Below are 18,817 nucleotides of genomic sequence, written 5' to 3' on the forward strand. Positions count from 1 at the left end.
AACAAATTGAATGCATTTTTGTTAAATGTGCAATTTTTGTTGTTGCAGGATGGTGATGCTGAATATTCACTGCTTGTAAACTTGAAAAGGTTGAATGATGTTCAATTGTCAAGGCGAATTTCCATTGAAATCTTGCATAATGATCTCACACAGACTGCATCCAAGGCTTAGCTCAAGTGGAAAAAGGGGATGGATTTGAGTCTTAGGTCGCAGGTTCAAGCCCACACCATGCAATGTGAAGCCCGTTATTTAATTGGCGAAGGGTAGAGGGGCGGGTCCATTATCCACTGAGTTTAGAAGGCTATGATTGGTCCAAAGGGTGGGCCACAGTCGGATTTCTCGGTTATCAAAAAAAAAGATCTCGCAGAGACTTTCGCGAACTCCAGAAGTTTTGATGATAGGGTGGGTATACTGTAGTTTGAAAAATTCTTTTTTTCTGTAGTTTTACCAGCATTCCACTTCTTTCGCTTACTGTTTAGGTTATTAGAATTCAACTTCTTAACACACATTTGCATATTTTCCATGATAGCTCACCAATAGGGATGGTAGTATTTTCTTGAATGATAGGCTCTTGGAGATGAAGTGCATTCTCCAAATTCCATAGCACCTCACCCATAGATGGCCTGTGTACCAGATTCAGCTAAATATTTCACTGCGCTTCTCCAAAGTTGCTTAAGGAATCTGGTCTTACTTCGCCCAGAATTTCGGGATATATGATATGTTCCAGTTGTCTTTTCTCCTGCAAATTCATTGCCCAGTCAGCTAAGTTGACGTGCTCCCTCGGAAGAGATCGATCTCGGGCAGGCCTAGCACTTTTAACTTCGCATAAAATGGTTACCATTGGAGGAAGAAGGATTATGATGAAACTGTTAGAGAACTATTAAAGACACTCACCAAAAGGTGAATGTATGCTCTATTTTCCTTAAGCTCACTTGCTGGTAAATAGTATCTATTGATGGAGTTGTGTATGTTTTTCTGATGGCATATTTAAAGCTCTGTGGTAAAAAGATGAGATAGCCTGGATGTTGTTTTTGTTTGATAAATAGTCCTTTTTCTTGATTTCTTTCCTCAATTTTAATAGTAATTCATGGATAGAGATAGATGAAACATTCATTTTTTAATAAAGAGTTATGTGTAGTTGTTTGAAACATTCATCTATAGTCCGTTTCTTGATTTTCCTAAAAAGAGATTGAAATAGAACGGAAGCAGAATGCTACACTTCACATTTGGGCACATTTATTTTTATTGGGATTTGTGTGGAAGAAGACCAGCAGATATCCTAAAGTCTTTCTTCTGTTTCAGCCTTCGTGGATTTTTTTTGAAGTTGAGGATTGTACCATTTTATTGCTCTCTTTATAATATATTTTTGTAGCTTAACTTATTAGCTGCTGATGCTGTTCCCAAGGTTAGGTGTATTCTCTTTTCAACTAAGAGAATAAAGGAACTTCAACTAAGAATAAATTAGGATAAGAAGAATTGCTTAAGTAAGTATGTTGCTACATGGGCTCTACGCAGGAAGTGTTCGGATTAGGAGCATTTTCAATAGGTTTCTTTTGTGTATTTGTTCAATAAGGCCTTGGGTCTTCCATTTCCAAAGACTGTGGATCTGGCATTTGTATTTTCACATTGGTCTCAACCATGCTCTAATACCAGTCTTGCAACATTATTAAAGTATTGGTGCAAAGAGATCGGTCCTTCACTTGCTAATCGTTCATGAATCTAGTTTTTTCAAGATCTAAAAATAAATCAATATGGTGGAATGGTCAAATCAGCTAGCTTGACCTTTCCATTTGATGTCTCTTCCCTACCAGTGACTTCTTAGGCATGTGGGAAGGGCATTCGTGTAGCAAGTTGATCGTTTTCGGAGCAACATGCATAGCAACAAAAGGCCTCTCTGTGATTATTCCATAAGAAATACTCAATCCTCTTTGAAAAGTCACTTCAGTTGTGCCTTCCCAGTCCGGAAAGAAAGTCATTTCAAATAATCCTGCTCATTGAAGGTGACTCAAATCCTATTCAAGGAATGAACCATCCATCAGAAGCTATACTAGTCAGTTTAGTTTTGTTTTGTTGTGCTTGCTTGCTTGAATTCCTCTTCACTCGATTCTAATTAGATTTTCACTGTTGAATCCTTTTTGTGTTATCTATTGAGATTATTTACACATGCTGATGATAGGATGTTCATTCCTTTATTTGCAGATGTTTTTGGAAGTCTTGGAGCACCTTCGAATGTTGCTAAACCCACAAAAGATTCAAGTGTGGCTATTTTTTGGCTAGGAGCTGTAGGCCTTATTGTGAGTATTCCTCTTGTTCTGTTTTGTTTATTAATCCATATATGTGTTAATCTTACTAATAATGATCTAATCTCTTTTGGTCAGGCTGCAGATGGAGCAAAAATTGCTAGTGCTTCAAGGATGATTTGTGTCGATTTAAATGCTAGCTGAATTCAGTAAGGTAATTAACTTGTGCCTTACACATTCTCAATCCATTATCTTATATAGCAAAGCAACTAATTCATCCATTTTACTTTTATTTTACAGCTAAGAAATTTTGCGTGAAAAAGTTTGTGAACCCGAAGGATTAAAGTAAACCAGGTCAAGAGGTACTAATATCTGCTTCTCCTAATGCATCATTTTGAGAAAGAAGAAAAAGACAAGTGTGAGTCATAGTTGATCATGTTTTGTTGAATTTTGATTATTTGATTAGGTAATTACTGAGATGACTGATTGGAAATTCGATTTGAGTGTGAAGTGTACTGGCCATATTGATGTATGTTTTCTATCATTAAATTTCCTTGATTGTATATTGTTATTTATAAAATAATCTTAATGATCATTGTCTTAATTAATTTTCAAGGGTGGGGAGTGGCTGTTCTTATTGGTATATACCCCATAAGGAAGCTGTGTTCAAGACACACCTTTGAACTTTCTAAATGAAAGGACTCTCAAAGGAACCTTCTTTGAAAACTCCACACCTCGTTTGGATATTCCTTCTATTGTTGAGAAATACTTGAATAAGGAACTTGAATTGGAGAAATTCATCACTCATACTCTTCCCATACTATTAATCAACAAGGCTTTTTGAATTAATGTTGAAGGGAGAAGCCCTTCGTTGCATCATCACCATGGAGGACTAAACTTCTAGCTAGTCGCTTTTGTTTGAGAAAAGACCATGAATTGGGTGGAACACTATGAGAAGGATCCGAAAGCTGCAATGGCTGGACTATTGAACATGATGTTTGAGGTAATTTGGTAAGGTCCCTTTTTATGTGTTCTTTGTCCATGAGAAATTATGTTGGTGTTGTTCTGCCATACTCCAATATACTGAATTCTTTGAATGCTCGCCAGGACGTGTTTGAAAGTTCACTGTGTTATATAACTATTGCTATGATAAGGAATTATCCACAGCTTATGCACAAATTTATGTCTAATAAAGAAAAAATTCCCTATCTTCTTAAACTCATTGTTTATATGAACCTAAACCTCTATTCTCTTAAAAGACAAGATTAGGTGCGTTTGGTGAAACCTATTTCGATCATGAATTATATATGGTATTGTTTATGTGAAGTATTTTTTAACTGGTAACTCAAAGCTGTTTTCTTTTGCTTTTCCAGATTTTAAAATGTTTTGTCTTTCTGATGAACGAGGCATCTTTTAATCATGGTGAAAGGGAAGCTTTGAGATCTTATATAAAAGCTTTGAATTTTTGGGCTACTGAGATTTGGTGGGAGTTACAAGACTTCACCCTCAACATATTGAAAAGGATTATAGATGAGCTCATTATCAACGTATCATTGTTCTAGAAATGGGCATTAGTGCAGTATGGAGAACTGTAGTATTTAAGATGGAGACTTTCATCAAATGCTCCCTCAGATGTCTGCCTAGTCTTCCTCCAGGTGCATTTGTGAAACTCATTACGATTATGAACTGTATAAGGAATTGCCAATATGAAATAATTTTTGAACTAGTAACTAAAATCTATTTTCTTTTGCTTTCCAGGAGTTTAAATCTTCCGTCCTTCTGGTTAAAGAGGCATTTATTTAGAATGGTGAGAAGGAATCTCTAGAATCTTGTGTAAAGCATTGAACTTCTGTGCTTCTGAGAGTCGTGGGGAGTTGCAGCTTGGTTCATTCATCTCCTGATAGTGCCTTGTATGTTCTCTTTTTGTTAATTGAGTTTTTTTTCTTGGTCTAGGTTGTGTTCTTTTTTCAGAAAATTGGCTAATCAGGAAAGAAACCCTTGTATCATCCACAGAGCTAGAAGCTTTGGGGTACTCATTAGATATATGCAACGGAAGCAGCTTCCAGACTTGGTAAACTAATAATGGATGCCCTTATTCTCATGCATATGGAATTGAGAAGATCCTATGGACCTGCAGAGTGGTTGCCCTCAATGGATCTGATGGGATAAGCTTGAACTTGGCATTTGAAGGACATAGCTTTGTGGATGGCTGTCATACGGGTAACACTTCTTTAATTCATTTAATAAAAGGATCTATTTTTGTCACAATTCTTGTGATTAATCAATCAGTGTGTTCTAACTGAAGAGAACTACTCTACTACTTCCACTTATGTTTTAAAATGCTATTTGTGCTTAGATGTAAATGTTCTAGGTGATAAAACCTCAGAGAAATAACGTACTTTAAAAAACGAGGAACACGTGATGCAGGGATGTCAAAAAATTTCCCACCAATACAAGCACATACCCTTATAATCCTAAATTCGATCTACAAGTTTCAGTCTGTCATAGTCTTCAATGAGGATATGCTGAAAATGATTTGTCATCTGAGTAGAGTGGACATTACATTTCAACATGAAAATAGTATGTAATTTTTGTTAGAGTAGTATCTATCTAAGACTTTTAGTGAGCCTAGTCTTCCAATGGCTCAAGTTTGGTTGGAAGACATTAGAGTTTTCTAGCTGGTATCTTGTCAGGGCGATCTGAATTTCTGAATATTTGTAGCAATGCCTTGGCAAAAAGAACTGAAAGCCCCATGACATAATCTGAGCCTCTTGCTTTATTTCTCCATTACCAAAACTAATAGGCGTCTTCTAGTCCTTTTCTTTTCTTTCACTTTAGAAAACAAATAGAGCATTAACATCAGCAATAGCAGTAGTAGTTGGACCTCATTGTGAGTGATGCACTCTGTTCAAAAGCACCTCTAAGTTCCTTGCCACAATCACTAGGCAATCCCCATGAGAACTCAATTTAGAACATCTAATATGAGGCGGTAGAGCAAGACTCAAACTGATTTATTGCATGATAGCCTGCATTGAATCTCCTTTTGTTTTTATTAACTCAAATAGAGAGCATATGAAGTATATTTTTTTATTTTATGACAGAATCTGTTAAATAGTTTGAATAATGTTCAGTGATTTTCAGAGCTATTGCATCACTTTTAATGTAAAGTTATGTGTATGTCTCCACCCCCAATATTAGTTTAGCGTGTTAATGCCATTAAAACATTTGTCTGCTCCAGCCTCTCCTTGCTCAGCCTCTCAAACATAAATATGCAATAAAAGAAGTTGATGTAGCACCTTAATAAATTGAACTGATGCATTTTTGTTAAATGTGCAATCTTTCTTGTTGTAGGATGGTGATGTTTAAATATTCACTGCTTGTAAACTTGAAAATGTTGGATGATCTTCAATTATCGAGGCAAATTTCCATCGAAAGCTTGCATAATAATCTTGCACAGACTGCCTCCAAGGCTTAGCTCGAGTGGAAGAAGGTGGTGTCGCAGGTTTGAGCCCCACACCATGCAAAGTGAAGCCCAGAATTTAAGTGGAGAGGTGTACAGGGCGGGCCTATTATCCACTGAGTTTAGAAGGCTATGATTGGGACACATGCAGATTTCTCGGTTAGAAAAAAAAGAATCTTGCAGAGACTTTCAAGAACTCCAAAAGTTTTCATGACTTGGTGGGTATACTGTAGTTTGAAAAATTTATTTTACTGTAGTTTTGCCAATACTCAACATCTTTGGCTAGTAGTTTAGGTTATTGAATTTCTTTTTCTTCACACACATCTGCATGTTTGTAGTGATAGCTCGCCAATAGGGATGGTACTGTTTTCTTGAATGACGAGCTCATGGAGATGAAGTGCATTCTCCAAATTCCTTTGCACCTCACCCGTAGATGGAATGTGCACCAGATTCAACTTAGTATTTCACTGCGTTTCTCCAAACTTGCTGAAGGAATATGGTTTTACATTTCCCAGAAGGTCGGGATTTATGATATGTTCCATCTTTCTCTTTTCTTGCAAATTCATTGCCCAGACAGCTAAGTTTACCTTCTCCCTCGGAAGAGATCGATCTCGGGCAGACCTAGCACAAAGAACTTCACATAAAATTGTCACCAATGGAGAAAGAAGAAGGATGGTGAAACTGTTTAAGAACTGTTAAAGACACTCACCAAAAAGTGAAGGTATGCTCTATTGTCCTTAAGCTCACTTGCTCTTATCATGTCTTGTCATTTTCAAAGACAAATTTTTACCCTTTCTGGTCAATTAGTATCTATTGGTTGAGTTGTCTATGTTTTACTGATTGCTATTTTAAAGATCTGTAGTAAAATATCTGAGATAGCCTGGATGTTTTGTTTGTTTGATAAGAGTCTTTTTTCTTGATTTTTTTCCTCAATTTTAGCAGTAAGTCAAGGATAGAGTTATCTGAAATATTCATTTTTTGATAAAGAGTAAGTTATTTACAGTTGTTTGAAACATTCATCTGTAATTCGTTTCTTAATTTTCCTAAATTAAGATTAAAATAAAAAGGAAGAAGAATGCTACCCTTTTCATTTCGGAACATTTATTTTTATTGGGATTTGTGTGGAAGAAGACCAGCAGATATCCTAAAGTGTTTCTTCTGTTTCGGCCCTAGTGGATTTTTATTTTGAAATTGAGGATTGTTCCATTTAATCTCTCTTTATAATGTATTTTTGTAGCTTAACTTATTAGATGTTGAGGCAGTTCCCAATGTTAGGTGTATTCTCTTTTCAACTAAGAGAATATAGGAACATCAACTAAGAAAGAATTAGGATAAGAAGAATTGCTTAAGTAAGGATATTGCTACAAGGGCTCTACGAAGGAAGTGTTTGTATTAGGATTATTTTCAATAGGTTTCTTTTGTGTATTTGTTCAATTAGGCATGGGGTCTTCCATTTCCAAATATTGTGGATCTGGCATTTGCATTTTCATAGTGGTCTCAACCATGCTCTCGTACCAGTCTTGCAACAGTATTAGAGTATTGGTGCAAACAAATCGGTCCTTAACTTGCTAATCGTTCATGTATCCAGTTTTTTCAAGATCTAAAAATACATCAATATGGGGGAATGGTCAAATAAGCTGGCTTGCCTTCTCTGTTTGATGTCTTTTTTCTACCAGGGACATCCAAGGTATATGGGAAGGGCATTCATGTAGCATTTTGATCGCTTAGGGAGCAACATACATAGCCACAAAAGGCCTTATCTGATTATTCCATAAGAAATACTCAATCCACTTTTAAAAGTCACTTTAGTTGTGCCTTCGCAGTCCCAAAAAGAAGTCACTTCAAATAATCATGTTCATTGAAGGTGACTCACTTCCTATTCAAGGAATGAACCATCCATCAGAAGCTATACTAGTCAGTTTTGTTTTGTTTTGTTGTGCTTGCTTGCTTGAATTCCTCTTTACTCGATTCTAATTTGATTTTCACTATTGAATCCTTTTTGTGTATATCTATCTATTGAGATGATTTACACATGCTGATGATAGGATGGATGTTCATTCTTTTATTTGCAGATGTTTTTGAAAGTCTTGGAGCACCTTTTTACTGTTGCTAAACCCACAAAAGATTAAAGTGTCGCTATTTTTTAACTATGAGCTGTAGGCCTTATTGTGAGTATTCTTCACATTGCAAATAACCTTCTTGTTCTGTTTTTTTTTTAATCTAATCTCTTTTGGTCAGGCTGCAGACAGAGCAAAAATTGCTAGCGCTTCAAGGATAATTTGTGTCCATTTAAATGCTAGCTGATTTCAGTAAGGTAATAAACTTGTGCCTTACACATTCTGAATCCATTATCTTATATAGCAAAGCAACTAATTCATCCATTTTACTTTTATTTTACAGCTAAGAAATTTTGCGTGAAAAAGTTTGTGAACCCGAAGGATTAAAGTAAACCAGGTCAAGAGGTACTAATATCTGCTTCTCCTAATGGATCATTTTGCGGTAGAAGAAAAAGACAGGTGTGAGTCATAGTGGATCATCTTTTCTTGAATTTTGATTATTTGATTAGGTAACTGCTGAGATGACTGATTGCAAATTCGATCTGAGTGTGAAGTGTACTGGCCATATTGATGTATGTTTTCTATCATTAAATTTCCTTGATTGTATATTATTATTTATAAAATAATCTTAATGAACATTGTCTTATAATTTTCAAGGGTGGGGAGTGGCTGTTCTTATTGGTATATACTGTTTTATCGAAACAAATATTTCGAAAGGAGTTTGTTTTTATTTTCGACTTTTAGGAGTTGCCACTTAATTTTTAAGGAAAATTAAGAAAACTCATTTCCAAAACAACTTAAACAGGAAAATTGTTTGAAAATACTTTAAAGGGTTCAGGATTCCTATTAGCGTCTTAGGAAGGTTTCAAAAAAGCACCTAAGACGCTCCGCTAACTTACGGTTTTCTGGCGATTAACTATTTGACTATTTATTTTTAATCTTTGCAAATCTTTTGTTATTTTGAAATTATAAAATATTACCTTAGGCAAATTTCAAGTTTTGAAAATATGTATTGTTTATCTTGACATTTTACGAATCTATTTCGAAGTTAAATTTATTAGAGTTTTTATCTAAACAAGCTTTACGAATTTGAAATGTTTATTTGTTTTTAAGATTTAATTTTATTTTTTTAAATTATGATAGAACAGAAAGGTGTTTCGACGGGGGTTTGGAGTTATTCTAACCCTAGACTAAAAGACATTCAAAGCAAAAATATAAACAAGTAGTAAAGCGAAATAGAGAGAGAGAGAGAAAGAGAAAGATTTGGGTCCAAATTCGGGTTCTGTTCGCCTTGACCGAATTTTGGACCCACCTGCTTTTGGGTTTTGACCCATTTTTGTACCTGTCCTAATCTAAACATACAAAATAAAAATACGAGAAAGTAAATTAACGAGGGCTTATGCCCATTACAAAAATACAAAATAACGATAAAGAAAGGGTCTCTAGTCCATCGTCTTCAAGACTTCCTCAATTCCCCAATCCTTTTGTGTTGTCCTTTATTTCTCCTTTTCCCCTCTTTTTTTCGATTGGTTGACCCATTTGGAAATGAGTCATAATGACTCTCTCGGAAAGCATGAGATAAAGAATCCGTGAGGATTCACATGAGTTCACATGCAACAAGGCAAAATAAAACAAACATGAATAAGTCTCGACTAGTATCACTAAAGGGCTACAACAGATGTTCAAGCTCAAAGATTAGACTATGATAAAAAATTGCTTTATTTATCTTGCTTTCAAAGTGAACATAAGTAACTAACCAAGATTTTGCATATAACAAATAATTGAACATAAAACATTTGGTGGCATGTTATCAAAAAAATATAAAATTAGGTCATGGGTTTAACTGATACTTGATGAGCAAGTTTCTAGGATGATATGGCAGAAAATAATAGAGATGATTATAACAAGGCATGCTGGAACAGGAAACAATCAATAACTTTCCCTTAAAATTGATTAGTACTTAGGCGTGGAAGCTAATGACAAAGGCGTTCCAATAATCACGCAGAAAACATAGGAGCAGTCCTAATTCAAGGTGACGACCACATAACTCAATTTTAAAATCTCACCCGCATGTGACAAGGTCCTACCAAAATGCTACAACAAATGAACTCCAAAGGCTAACAAAATTCTCCGCAGATGCCATTCAAGTCCATGTATATGTACACCTTATGACATACTACTATCCTATGACGAAGAACACATAAAAACCGAACATGTACATCACAGAGAAGTTGCAAACCACAATAGATATACTTTAAGCATATTTCTTTGCTAAACATGAGGGAAAATGTATATGCAACTATGGACAACAAAAAAGCATCTTAAGCTCCAGCTAGTCTCATGAATCTCTTAGGATATACATGGATGCTACTATAATTTGAGAAATGAACCCAACAATAAATTAATACAAAAAACTTTTACAATGCAACTTAACAATGATGGGATAGAAGCAAACAACAACAAAAGAACTCAAAAATGACAAAAACGGAGCAGCTAGCAGCATGTTCAAATTGTGAAGAAAGCTAAACCAACTATGAATTTTCCTTCGAGCATCTCAACATACTTGGCCATAAACGAAACAAAAGACCAGCAAGGTGATGAACAACACCACATTATCGAGCTATGGGTCTTTTAGAAACGAAACAAAGTAAGACAGTACGCTGAGATAGATTGTAAAAACACCATGATGAAACAAGAGAAACAGAGAGTAGCACGAACAAACAAATGTAACGAAACAATCTACGATATGTGATATGGCTTGAACTCAAACAAAACTAACAAGTATAACTTTTACATTTACTGTGAACAAACCATACATACTCAACACTCGAACATTCAACATGCTTACAAAAAAAGAAAAAAAAGAAAAACGAAACAGAGGACTAGCATGCTGAATGAGCAGCATCAAACATAACGGTTTCAACTATTGACTCGAGAGAAACTCCAAACACAGCAGGGAATCATAACATCAGACGAACTTCGGAGAGGTAGGGGATAACGTGAAAACAAGAAAACTCAGCGAAAACAGCCATAATACAACACCAAAAGCCTCCAAACAAAAGATATCATTTCGAAACAGAAGATAAACGAGAAAATGTACCTTTTTTCGTGCAGCGAACGGGGAGGATACGAGCAGGTGTGGGCTGCTCCGTCACGCGAACACGAACGAACTTTCACCCTCAGACAAAAGAGAACGCGCTGAGACTGCTACGACGTTTCGACGAAATAACACAGTCGAACACTTGTTAATAAAATGGAGTGTTTCTCTCTAAAAATTTCGAGTTCCTCCTTCTCTTCTTACACAACAAAACGGAATAGTCAAAAGAATTCAGAAGTTTTTCCCAAACCAAGTGATGAATTTCTTTCTCCCAATCTCCAAACCCCAAAAAAAAATCCAACCCCGAAATAGACAGAACAAACAATGTTTTTCGACAAGATTCCAAACTAAAATTTTTTTCTTCCGAAATTCCAAACCCAAGTTCTGCCTCTCTGAAATTTTTTGACAAAAATCTCTAACCCCTTTTCTGAAAAGGGGTGAAGAACAATTAGGGTTTTCATTTTTTAGGTCCATTCTGCCAATTTTTGGCCCATTTCGAATTTGAAATTCGAAGTCCTCTCCGAATCTGAGGGAATATGCTGTCTTGATGCTCCGAATTCGTCCCATTCCAACGGAACAGTGACGAGGTGGACGACCCAGATCAAATGGGCGTCCTTGCAAGGCAACATGGCGCGATCTCGCGCTACAAGGACGAAAGACGCGTCTGGCAAAGCTGCGATATCTTGCCTGCCCTGCTGCGAGGCGTACTGTCAAGGAGCTTGGGTGTACGCGTACTGATGAGGAGAGGATAGCGTATGCGTGAGGAGATGCGAGGAGAGGAGTAAGAGAGGGGAGGCTGTGCTTGAGGGGGACGCGGGGGAAGGGGTCATGTTTGGGGATGCTGGCGTTTCCATTTTTGAGGTGTTTACCTTTTTCTGCGTTTTCTGGGGGTGGGGAGGGGGGGGGGTTTCTGTTCTAGGAATGGCGTAGGGGAAGGGGGAAGAAGAAAGAGGGGAGAGGGCCGGGTCGGAGCGGGTATGGGCTGGGTTGAGGGGTTTTTATTGGGCTGCTGATGTGGGAATTGGTTTGAGGAGTATGGAATGGAATGGGTTGGGTTTTACAATTAGAGGGAGTTGGGCCTGGGTAAAGGGAATAATTGGGTTGGGGATTATAGAGTATTGGTCTGGATGTTGGGCTTTCTAGGAATTAGATGGGGCGGAATTTAAGAAGTGGGCTGTTAAGTTGGAAAAAGGCCCAAACTTGGTTTTAAATAAGAAAAGAATTAGGAGGAAAAACAGTCCATCGATTGAAGTAAGATGGATTTGGTACAAATTTTAACGAGCTTATTTGTTTAATAATATAATTATTTAAATCATAAAAAAAAATGATTCAAAAGCATAATTATAATTTAAACTAAACTAGTTTAATAAAGCATTTAAAAATGTATGTTTTTGAAGGTTTTGAATAATCATGAGATATACAAATTATATACATAATTATGTAAATATGTATATTGCCTAAAAATTATGACAAAAGTATTCGAAGTAACATAAAATTCATGTATTATATTATTATATTCGTGAAGTTTATAAAACTGATTAATTTAAAATATTCAAAAAATTTAGGAAGCTCGATAATTAATTTGTATCGACGTGGGTCAAAAATTGGGTGTCAAGAACTGTCCCTCATTTTAGTTGGGTTGATGCAAGCAATTCGAGGAAAATGAAATTGATCGAACCAATTTTGACCAACTCCATTCGCTTTTTTAAAAGAAGGATTCGATAAGCTTAATTTGCCGCGTGATTTTGAAAGAATCAAAAGCCACCCCGATACCGAATTATGAAGGTATCGAAACGCTCGAGAATAGAATTTGAGAGTGAATGTTGGGATACAACCGAGTTTTCAACATTGAATCCGCCTACATATCCTTAAACCTTTGGGATCAGGCTGTGTGTAGTTCGACTCAATCGGTGGAAAAGGAAATCTATTATGCTAGATAACCTTTGGTTTTGGACAAGTGACAAATCAACGAGTATGAAAAGGAGGCTTGTAACCTCTTAGCCATGAATGTGGCGCGCTTCACACCCATAATTAAGAAACTACATGGACATAATTTTAAAACTCTCGGCGCATCGTCACTCAGATTGGAAGCTTGCTTCCGATAGATCAAAAATGAAATTGACAGAACTAGAGAAAAACCCGCATGCCTCGAGAGGGGTGGTCCGATTGTGGTGGAATTCGCTCCCCTGCTCGCGTCCTAAGAGTGTGATATTCCTTTTTGGACTGTGTTCCAGTTCGCTGCTAAGAAAAAGTTCCATGTTGTGCTGCATCCCTTTTGATGTCATCCGCACCTGTGGTTTTTTGGAGAATTCATCCTTTTGGATGCTCTTGACAAAGACTGAGATAAAACTCGTCAGCTTAAAAATGCAATTAGGATGGGAGACAGTGTCTTTTTACCACGTCGACACTTCGTCGTTCCCCTCGATGTTCGTTGTCGACTCGATCGATCTGACGTCCAGCAAATAAAGCTTATGCCTTCTGTTTTGCAATATACTCTCCAATGTATTCTATATCTGATGTTGAAATAAATAAATAAATGATGATGTGATATTGATGTCTCTTTTGTCATTATCTTCGATGCTCTTTTGATGTGTACTCTTATAAGAAATAGCATAATGCAATCGAGGCCAATGGATAAGTATTGCTCTTTCTTTATCCATGTATGTCCTCTTGGGGGGTATGAATATCTTCCCGCGATACGTAAATTTCCGCGAGGTATGGATCTTCTCGCGATGCATAACTTTCAGCAAGGCATGAAATCTTCTCGCGATGTATAAATTTTGACAAGGAATGAATTCTTCTCGTCGTGCATAATTGTTGACTCGCAATGCATGATTTCCAACGAGGCATGGATCCTTCTTGTGATGCACAAATTCCAGCAAGGTTTAAATTCTTCTCGCGTTGTCTAAATTTCAGCGAGGTATGAAATCTTCTCGCGACGTATAAATTTTGATGAGGTATGAAGTCTTCTCGTCGTGCATAATTGTTAACTCGCAATGAATGATTTTTGCGATCAACGAGACATGGATCCTTCTCGTGATGCACAAATTTCAGCGAGGTATAAATTCTTCTCGCGATGTCTAAATTTCAGCGAGGTATGAAATCTTCTCGCGGCGTATAAATTTTGACGAGGCAGGAAATCTTCTCGTCATGCATAATTGTTGAATCGCAATGCACGGTTTTCCGCAATGCATGACTTTTCCACGATGCATGATTTCTGCAGTATGCCTTCCGCGATGCATGATTTTCGCGATGCATGATTTTCACAATGCATGATTCTTAAGTGTATGAATTCCGCGATGCATGATTTTTATCTCGCAATGCATGAATATTTATATCGCCTCCGTGGATAATAACGACAATATGATCTCCAAATAATATATCGACTTGATCGATAATGATAAAATAATAATAGCATAACTATCTCTTCTAAGGCGATGCATTGTCTTGATCGACAATAATTATCTTGCTTTGATAACGCAATGCAAATAGCGTCCTCTACAGAAATCGTGAAATCCTCATTGAGATTCCTGCTTGATTCACCTTTGAATCTGGCTAGATACTTTGTAAATTTCATATCGTCGAGAATGGCTTGAAATAAACAAGCACATTCACAAGCATCTTGACATAAATGATATGAAATGCCTCCTGCTTTCAGTAAAATCACTGGTTTTGGAGATAGTTTTCTCCTCTTTGGGAGCTCTTCGTACTCACCCTTAGGAAGAATTCGGCCGATTTCCAAAGCAAAGCTATAAGCCTGCATCCACAGAAAAATTGTCAGTTTCAAACATACTGATCTGTGTCGATCCCTTTGGTTGTTTGATCCTTGTCTTGATATCTCCGGTTGATTTCCCGATTTCCCGACTCTCGATAGGTAAGAAAAATATCTTATGCCAAAACAAATGAAACATAAAAGGGAAATTTTGAGAGAAATAAGAAATTTTTAAGAAATTAGTATTTTGAAAAAGTCATTGCCAAGTCATGTCATGTCAGGCTTAACGAGCTCCCTTGAATCTAACACTCGCTGATGAGTTTCAGAGGCACTCCAGACTCGTATGGAAAACCCATAACAAAATATTTAGGCCATCCTCAAAATCTCTGTCCGAGTTTACTATCTTGCTTATCTTACTACTGGAACTGAACAGATCGCGGGATTCTTGAGATCTTCTCAAAAATTCTGTCCCGGTCGCAAATCTCAAAATGTCTTTAGTCTGACTCGCTGAAGGGGAGGCTTCTTCTGGAGAATTTTTGAGTCCCTCTCAAAAATTCTGTCCCAGTTTCTATTGTAAAGGGGAATAGAAATCTTATGGGAGATATGACCGAACCATTGTGGCGCCTACGTATCCCGTTGAGGCAGGAATCAGGTCAAACGTAGTTCCCCTTAAAGGTTAACAAGAATAAAATTTACAAAGAAGCCGACTGAAGCCGACGAAGGCCGCCTACATATCTCATTCTTGAGAATTCAGGTCGAACATAGTTCAGATACAAAGAAATGATTAAAGGGGGTAAATGGGGTGACCGAAGCCGACATAGGCCGCCTACATATCTCGTTTTCGAGAATTCAGGTCAGACGTAGTTCGTTACAAAGAGGGATAATAATTCTAAATAAACAAATACAAGTTAACAGAATGATTACAAGTAAATAACAGGAAAATGCAAAACAAAACTTCACGCATAGTATCTCTTGACAGCATCTGAGTTGATAGGCTTGGGCCATACAGCGCCACCCATCTCTGACAGGACTAAAGCACCTCCAGATAGTACTTTACGAACCATGTAGGGACCCTGCCAGTTTGGTGCGAACTTTCCGTTTTGCTCGTCTTGATGAGGAAAAATACGCTTAAGAACCAACTGACAAACTTCAAAATTTCTGGCTCTTACTCTTTTGTGAAAAACGCGACTCATTCTCTGTCTATACAACTAGCCATGGCAAACGGCGACCATTATCTTCTCATCAATCAAAGCTAGTTGATCCATCCGTTTGCTAACCCACTCAGCGTTGCTTAACTCAGCTTCTTGGATGATCCTCAATGATGGTATTTTGACTTCAACAGGCACGACTGCCTTTGTTCCGTATACTAGCAAGTACGGAGTAGCCCTAGTCGATGTTCTGACCATCGTTCGATAACCTAGCAGAGCATATGGCAACATTTCATGCCAACCTTGTTGTTTGTCAATCATTTTCCTCAAGATCTTTTGGATATTCTTGTTGGCGGCCTCTACAGCTCCGTTCATTTGAGGGCGATAAGCAGTTGACCTTCGGTGAATAATCTTAAATTGTTCACATATCTCTTTCATCAGGTGACTGTTGAGATTTGCACCGTTATCAGTAATGATGGACTTTGGAACTCCAAATCTGCATATCAGATTGTTGCAGACAAAATCGGCCACCACTTTCTTGGTTACCGACTTGTAAGAGGCTGCTTCCACCCACTTGGTGAAATAATCAATGGAAACCAAAATGAACCTGTGTCCATTAGAAGCGGATGGCTCTATAGGACCGATGACGTCCATTCCCCAAGCTACAAATGGCCAAGGTGAACTCATAGCATTAAGTTCGTGAGGTGGCACCCGTATCAAATCACCGTGCACTTGACATTTGTGACATTTTTGCACGAATTTGCAAAAGTCATTCTCCATAGTCATCCAGAAATAACTGGCTCGAAGAACCTTTCTCGCCAAAGTAAGCCCATTCATATGTGTACCGCAAACTCCAGCATGTATCTGTTCAATAAGCCTCACCGCTTCAGTAGCATCCACACATCTTAAAAGACCCAAATCTGGAGTCCTCCTATACAGGACTTCCCCATTCAGAAAGAAATTGAGAGCCATACAACTTATCAACTTCTTCTGATTAGATGTAGCATCCTCTGGATATGTCCCAGACTCTAAGTATCTCTTTATGTCAAAATACCAAGGCAGACCATCTGGTTCCGATTCAACGTGTAAACAATGGACTGGATGCTCCTTCAAATCTATATCCAGTGGGTCGATGTAATCAGTATCCGGATGTTTGATCATTGAAGCGATGGTGGCAAGAGCATCAGCTAATTCATTCTGTATTCTGGGAGTATGTCTGAACTCGATCTTGCGAAACCTTTTACACACATTTTGCACACACTGTACGTAAGGTACAATCCTCGGGTTCTACACAGCCCATTCTCCTTGAACCTGATAAATCAAGAGGTCTGAATCTCCAATAACCAGTAACTCCTAAACATTCATGTCCATGGCCATTTTAAACCAAGAATACAAGCTTCGTATTCAGCCATGTTGTTTGTGCAGTTGAATCGCAATTTAGCTGCCATAGGATAGTGCTGACCAGATTCTGATACCAGGAATACTCCCACATCTTTACCTTGGTGATTCGCCACTCCATCGAAGAATAATCTCCAACCTAGATACGCTTCAGAAATATCTTCACCCACAAATGACACTTCTTCATCGTGAAAATATCTCTTGAGAGGTTTATACTCTTCGTCAACGGGATTTTCCGCAAGATGATCAGCCAAACTTGTTCTTTTATTGCCTTCTGAGTCACGTACACGATATCAAACTCACTCAACAGCATTTACCATTTAGCTAAATTTCCGGTCGGCATCGCCTTCTGAAAAATGTACTTCAACGAATCCATTCTGGCGATAAGATATGTAGTATACGATGACAAATAGTGTCTTAGCTTCTAGGCAAGCCACGTCAGAGCACAACATGTTCTCTCCAGCAAAGTGTAGCGAGATTCGTACGGAATAAATTTCTTGCTTATGTAGTAGATAGCCCTTTCCTTCTTCCCTGTCTCATCATATTGACCAAGAACACATCCAAAGGCACTATCTGAAACAGAAAAATAAAGTAACAAAGGACTCCCTTCTCGCGGAGGAACCAATACTGGTGGGTTAGACAAATAGCTCTTGATAGTGTCGAAAGCGGTCTGTCACTCCTCAGTCCACTTAGTCGGAGCGTCTTTCTTCAGCAACTTGAAGATAGGCTCACATACCACTGTCGATTGTGCTATAAACCGACTGATATAGTTTAGCCTCCCTAAGAAACTCATCACTTCTTTTCTCGTCTTCGGTGGAGGTAACTCTTGAATTACTTTAATCTTGGAAAGGTCGAGCTCAATACCTCTTCTACTGACTATAAACCCCAACAACTTCCCAGCTTGGACTCCAAAAGCACATTTGGCGGGATTTAGCTTCAAGTTGTACCGATGCAAACATTCAAATAATTTTCTCAGGTGTGTCACATAGTTCGAACTCTCGCGGGATTTGATTAATGATGTCATCCACGTACACTTTAATTTCATTGTGAATCATGTCATGGAAAATAGTCATCATGGATCTCATGTAAGTAGCACCGGCGTTCTTGAGGCTGAACGACATTATCTTGTAGTGATATACCCCCCAAGGTGTGATGAAGGCCTTTTTCTCCGCGTCTTCTTCATCCATCAAAATTTGGTGATAACCCGCGTAACAATTTACAAATGACTGCATCTCATGTTTGGCATAGTTGTCAATCAGAATATGGATGTTAGGCAATGGAAAATTATCATTTGGACTAGGCTTGTTTAGATCCCTGTAATCAACACAAATCCTGATTTTTTTTATCTTTTTTGGCGACCGGAAAAACATTGGCCAACCAGGTTTGATATTGCGTTACTTCCACAAATTGAGACTCTATTTGCTTGGTGATTTCTTCCTTAATCTTCAGACTCAACTCAGTCTTGAATTTCTGAGTCTTTTGTTTCACCAGCTCGAACCCTGGGTTGATACGTAGCTTATGAGATACGACATCAGTACCCAAACCCTGCATATCATCGACTTTCCAAACAAATACATCACTGTATTTGGCAAGCAAATGAACCAGGCTCTCCTTCTGAGTTTCATTCAAGTGAGTGCTGATCTTAACCTCTTTGACACATTCTGAATCTCCCAAATTCACCATCTCTGTCTCTTCCAGATTCGGT

General features: G+C 37.8%; 2 pseudogenes; both read left to right on the plus strand.

Annotated features, from left to right (window-relative positions):
- Positions 1-303: 303 nt before the first annotated feature.
- On the plus strand, positions 304-3,344 carry LOC101255916 (alcohol dehydrogenase 3-like; annotated as a pseudogene).
- Positions 3,345-3,804: 460 nt separating this feature from the next.
- Positions 3,805-18,817, plus strand: part of LOC112942210 (alcohol dehydrogenase 3-like) — a 28,083-nt pseudogene continuing 13,070 nt past the window's right edge.

The sequence above is a fragment of the Solanum lycopersicum genome, chromosome 9, assembly GCF_036512215.1.
Source record: "Solanum lycopersicum chromosome 9, SLM_r2.1".
NCBI classification, from domain to species: Eukaryota; Viridiplantae; Streptophyta; class Magnoliopsida; order Solanales; family Solanaceae; genus Solanum; species Solanum lycopersicum.